At 50.4% G+C, this 6,000-nt stretch overlaps 1 protein-coding gene across 1 annotated transcript in view; it reads left to right on the top strand.

Moving 5' to 3' along the window:
* The first annotated feature begins 18 nt into the window (after window positions 1-18).
* PAK5 (p21 (RAC1) activated kinase 5) overlaps window positions 19-6,000 on the top strand; it is a 135,273-nt gene continuing 129,291 nt past the window's right edge. The window contains exon 1 of the mRNA XM_085299176.1: window positions 19-92. The gene's annotated coding sequence lies outside the window, so the exon portion shown is untranslated. The remainder of the gene's footprint in view (window positions 93-6,000) is intronic.

The following is a 6,000-nucleotide window of genomic DNA, read 5'->3' as shown; positions in this document are numbered from 1 at the left end:
CCCGACCCGACCCGACCCGACCCGACGCGGCGGCCGCCCCGGGTGGGTGCCCCCTCCGTGCCCCCTCCTGCCGTCCCTAAGGGTGGGGATAGGTGAGTTTGGCTTAAGCGGCGGGCGAGGTGCAAGGTGCTTTTATTATTGCTATTATTATTATTATTTCTGCAGCAACAATACCCTTTTATCCCCCCCCTTTTTTTTCGCTCGTTTGGAGGCATTTGGCTTTTCGGCCGTCTCTTTTCCCAAAGGAAGTTGCTCCCAACTTTCCCTCGCTTGCCGTGCCCGCTCCGCGGCCCGCCTCGGGGGGCTGCGCGCCCGCCGGGGGTGCGCGCCCGCGGAGCCGCGCGCTGCCGCGCGGAGCCGGCCCGGGGGCGCCCCTCGGCCGCGGGTGCTCCCGGCTGCGGAAAACGGGCTGCGGTGCAACTGCCTTGCTCAAATTACGGTTGAGACTTAGGCCGAAAAAGGAGGGGGAAAAAATAAAAAACAATAAAAAGGGTTTTCTTGCCTTTTTTTCCCCCCTCCCCCTCCCGGTGTGGCTCGGACCCTCGGTGTGGATCCCGCTTGGAGAATTTCCTACGAGCCAGCCGCCGCCACCCGGGCTGCCTGTCTTCCTCTTTGTTACGCACCGGCCTTGCGTTTGAACAGAGAGAAACAATGGATTTTATTTTATTTATTTATTTATTTATCGTTTCCCAAATGCTCAGCGCTAAATCAACCCGGCTGTCATTGCAGCGAAGCACAAAATCCCCCCCGAGCTGCGAGGGGCCGGAGGCCAGCAGTGAGCCCTTGTGACACTCGTGTCCTTTAGAGACCTTTTGCATAGGCAGATCAGGTACTTGCRATACGGTGGCTCTCCGTGGCCCATTGACGCGTGCTATCTATAAATACATATAGGGGCACTGGATGCTGATGCATTGTTCCTAGCCTGTTTACTGCTAGAGACTGTAAAACTTTAAATATTGCTACTTAGAATGAGAGTAGAAATTTGGGCTCTCCCCCCCGCCCCCCCACGCCCCCGGCCGCACCTGCATCGAGGACGGGCGTCTTGTTGCGTGGAGGGTGCTTTCCTTGGAGCTGGGGARTTGCTTTGGGAGCTTTTTCCCTTTGCTCCCAATTTGCAGTTTGCAGGATGGCCCTTTGGACTGCTCGGTTCTTCCGACGTGGGACTTTTGCACGTTGCTTTACCGTGGGGCTGGGGAGGACCCCAGCACYGGTGACCCTGCAGGCAGGGAGTAGGGTCTGGTGCTGCTGCKCCAGTTACAGCTTTGTGAACCATCGGTTGCCTTTTGGCTTTCTGGCTTTTTTATTTTTAGTATTTTGGGGGGGGGCGTAGTTTGTTTCAGGTTGGTGGAAAGTCCTTCGAATTACTTTTTTTTTTTTTTTTGCTTTGCAAAACAGTCTGCAGTAACCTAAGTAAAACTGTGGTGTGGATTGAGGGGAAAGGCAGCATGTTTTTGAAAACACTGAAGCAAAACTTTCTTCTCCTGCTTCAAACACTTTCTATGAATGTTYTTGGTTAAGGTAAAACTGCGCTTCTTGGAAGAGAAGAACTTCCATCGGAAGATTTTAGATCGCTCTGCCGTAATTCTGCCTTGCTTTTGAAGCTCAGAGTGGCGTTACCCATTTTTTGCATTTCTTTACCTGAGCCTGAGGAAATGAGGCTTACCGGGACACTGTGCGTGACTACGCGTGTGTCGCTCTGTCCTTCAGCTGTGCTGGCCGCTGAACCGGGTTTAACGGAGAGTCTCGGAGGAGTGGTTTGTGTGCACAGGAGAGGCTGTGTTGGTGCTGCCGCCGAGGCTGGGTTACGAGCCATCGGAGAATCCCCTCRGCACGGCCCCACCTGAAGCCAGGCTTGGAAAATCCCTTTTCTCAGAGACTTGCTTTGCTCCTTTGGTGCCCCAGCTAGCTTCCAGGTGACGTTTTTTTTCGGTCACCTTCATCCATCGTGAATGTTCACAGTAGGTAGTTATTTAGATTTCCCTGAAATCTCAGAATCTCAACGGCTAGTCCTAAATAATCAGCAGGAAAATAGGTAACGAGCAAGTTTCTTGCCAAGCGTTTTATTTCAGAGCTATCGCTTCAGCGCTAGGGAACAAAAGCGCAATTCAGCCTTCAGCAGACTCGCGTGCCGCTGTCGTGCGCCGCGRATGCTTGTTAGCTTGCCAGCTTCAACTCTTGCCATCGGGCACCTGAGAGCAAACTCCTCGCCGCGTTAACTGGTGATACCGGCCTCAGGTTTTGTATTGAAACGGGGGGATAGTATGGGCAAAATTACTCTTTTTAACGTCAGTTGGTGTATGCAGTTTGGGTCCAAAGCTCCGTTCTAAGACGAGTCTGGTTCATACGGCTTCAGGTGTTGCCCGAGAGACGACATTAGCACAGATCCGTCGTTGGTAGTGTGCGGCTTCAGCGAGGTGGTGTAAAAGGAGGGAGAAAAACCGAGGAGGGAGAGAGCCGCCGTCTCTCGCCCTCCTCTCTGACCACCCTCGGGCTTGACGCTTAAATCCTGTTACTGCTCCAGAGCAGCTCCGCTGAAGGATCTTGAGCCTTTGGCGTGTTSCTGTTCAAATTCATAAATTCATTCTGGTTTTACTGTTTTGCTCTGCAAAACCAGAAGCAGAAGTCCTGCCGACTGGCGCACGCTGAACCCGCTGACGGGCGTCCGTGGGTACGCCGGGGCTCAGCCAACGGCTCACGTGTTTCTGGCATACATGTGAACCTCTAACAAAAAAACTTGCGCTAAAATTTGTCCTCAGGATAGTCAAGCCCTGCTTCTGGTGTTAATGTGTTTTTCCCGCTTCCCGATGGGGTTTCCAGGGTTGTCTGCGCTTTGGTTCCCACTGAAGTTGGTAGAGTTTTTGKTTTTGGTCTGCTGTGGTATTTGGCTACATTTTCCCTGGATTTTGGTGAAAGCTGAACGAGCCGTCTGCCGTTTGCATAAGATGGTTACTCGTTACGGCCGTGGAAAAAAGGCAACGCTGGTGTTGGAGATTTCACACAGTTGACATTTCTTACACCTGGAGGGCGTACACTTTTTTTCATTGTCTTTCAATTATAGTCTATTAAATTTTTCCACTCATTATAATCTATTAAATGTTTCCAAACAATCTTATTATACTCAGTAGCCTTTTAAAGCATGAAAGGTTTTTTGGATTTTGTTGCCTTTTTTTTTTTAACTGCTTGCTCAAAAATGAATGGCACAGCCAAATGAGCCTCATTTCCTACCGCTTTCTCTCTTGCCATTGATCTGTGTGGTTTCCCAGCTGTCCCATATGGGTTTGTCTCGTGCCCCAATCTCTGGCTTGRTAGGACTTTCGTAGGGTGTCTCTTCCCTAGCTGCCTAAATACAAAGCTTGTAAGGACCTGGTATCTTTGAGATTATCCYCCTCCTAAATTCAGTTTACGATGACCAGCAGATTCAGTAAGGAGGACAGAGTGATCTGCAGCATGCTTGCAACAGCCTCTTTCTTGAGGGGGTAAAAAAGGGCTGAAAAMTGGGAAGTTTCAAAAACATCAACAACTGTGTGCAAAAAAAAATAGAGACCATTAAAAATAGAGCAAACTTCTGTGCACTCTATTAATGATATTTAATGTTCAGGSAACTCTAATTAAGTTTCTCGTCTGTTAGTCCGCGCTGACTCGCTGGGGACTCTTGCCGGCGTTTCAGCCTGCCTGTCGCCAGCCTCGGCAGGAAGGTAGGGTCGGGCTTGGTGTCGTTTGGAGGGCTCTCGCCACAGCCAGAAAGGCAAAATATGTTCCGTCAAAGTGAATATTTAGAGTCCTCACCCCCATCCACCCTAGGAGAAAAGTACTGGGGGAGGCAGTCCTTAGGGAAGCGAGGTGTTTGGGCTCTCCGGTTTGGCGTGAGCTGCTCTTCAGGTTTCTGCTGTGTCGGCTCTCAAAGCAGACCTCCGTCCCCGTTAGCTCTGCTGGAGCGTGTTCAGGCCGTGCTGATGTGGGAGAGGGGAACGGAAAGGAGCAACCGCCCTGGTAACTTCCCCGCGGCATCGCTTCTCCTGGGGGACAGCGGCCTGGTTGGGTGTCCGGTGTCCCCTTGGGCTTCCTGCTCCATGAGCAGGACCGCCGYAGCGTTTGGTTTGTTGCGCGGGTCAACCTGTTGAGAGCGACCGTCTCCCGGCCCTGGCACGCGCCGTGGGATTCGGCCGCGGGAGGGAAGAGCAGACGGGGCTGGGATGCTGCTTACAAACAGAGGTGATGGGTGAATTATGTCTCGTTCTTCACCTCTCGTAGGTTAGACCGCTGTTTTCTGTCACTGACAGTTGTGCTCTAAAAAAAGATTTATTAAAGGACGAGTGAGCGAGAGCTGTGTACATGGGCCGGTGCTCGTGCACCCAGAGCCGCTGCGATTGCGAGCCCGCTGCGCCGGGGGGTTATCAGGACACGCAGTGAGACGCTGTCGCGGCCCCCGAGGAGCCTGCGGCATGGGGCACGCTGGCGCCTTGCACGCACGCGGTTGTGCAACGGTGAAGGTAGCCAGAGCACGCCGGAGGAGAGCGGAGGGGGCTCCGGCGGCGAGAATAACAGTACCAAGTTAAAACTTTAATATTAGTCTGCTTGAGCTCTCCGTAAGAATCGTCGTATTGCTGAGTTGAGCTCCAGGTTTCCCACCTCCCCGGGTGTTCGGCATGGGCGTAGAGGACGGAGCTAATTACTTGCGCTGSAGCTATTTCGAGCACCAAGCAGCGCGCGGGCCTGGAGGTCAGGAGACACGAGGGCTCTAATCCCAGCTCTGCTGCTCTCCCAGCCACCGCCGGTCAGTTATTTAACCTCTGTGTGCTCCTGCCTCCCTCTGCATAAAAGGAGGGATTATGATAACAGCTTTGGAAAAGTTAGTTGGGTTTTTAAATTTTTCTTTTTTTTTTTTTTTTTTTAGATTAAAAAAATTTTTTTTTAAGTTTTTTTTCTTTCTTTAAGGTGCAGAACTATCTAGTCTGAGAGGTTCCTATCCCCATCTGCGATTTGAGACCGACAGCTGGAGAGACTCGGTCCTTGCCAGGTGGTATTGGCAGTTTGCAGGATTATGAAAATGGTGCCCAATGCCTTACTGGGCTGTTTGTGCCGTGCAAATAACTACGTTAAAAAGATTTCTCGTGAATCTGTTACTATTCGCCAAAGGGTCCTTAGAAACWGCTGAAAGCTGTGTAAATGAGATACGGTTCGAAAGGGTTAGTGCTGAACCTTATGAAATATATGTACAAAGTCAAAACGCTGAAATGTTTTATTTTTCCAGCCAAATCTTGCCTTCTCTATGGAAGCCTGAGTTTGCATCTGTTAGGCTGAAATAGGACTTTTGCCTCTACCTTAAGCATAAAGGTCCTAAAAGTAACAGATTTGCTGCCATTCTGCTTAGACTCTGGAGGATGCTGGTTGTACGTTTTGCAGAGAAGGGTAATTTTCTAGGCTGAAGAAATAGTAAGGATTTTGGGAGAGCAAGATTAGTGCCAAATAAATGCACCTTTAGCTGTGCCTCTGTGCCAGGTGCCGGAGCATTTGGGAAAGAATATTGTTATGCTGCTTTTTCGCTCAGTTGCGCACTGAGCACCTCTTCGTCAAATAGCCGTCTTCCTTTTGTGCCTTGTTCACTTTGCGCAAATTGCAGCCTTTTCCCCTGAAAAATAAATCAAAGGACAGAAAAAAAAAAACATGTCTCAGCTGGAGCTGAGACCGAAGTGTTAATGAATTTGGAAGAAAAACACCTAAACTCAACATCCTTTTATTTTTCTGGAGCGACAAATTCCTTTGCTAAGTCATGAGTAAGAGGCTACTCTAATTACTACTAAAGGCAATGGGAAAAAATGAGTTTTTGGAAGGCTTTTGGCGGTGTGACGTGACCTTGGTGTATATATTCTGTCGGCAGGGTAGTATGGCTGCTTATTTGGGGTGTCTCTTGTCACGGGCATTTTTCTTACCCCATGGCTGTGCAGGGCCCAACCGGTTTCCCTGGGGCAGCGGAGTGAGAAATCCTTCACCCTTCCAGCY

The sequence above is a fragment of the Rhea americana genome, unplaced genomic scaffold (genome assembly GCF_003343005.1).
Source record: "Rhea americana isolate MKP2758 unplaced genomic scaffold, rheAme1 scaffold_146, whole genome shotgun sequence".
Lineage (NCBI taxonomy): Eukaryota > Metazoa > Chordata > Aves > Rheiformes > Rheidae > Rhea > Rhea americana.
Note: the sequence above shows the minus strand (reverse complement) of the source record. Positions and strands in the feature narration are given on the sequence as shown.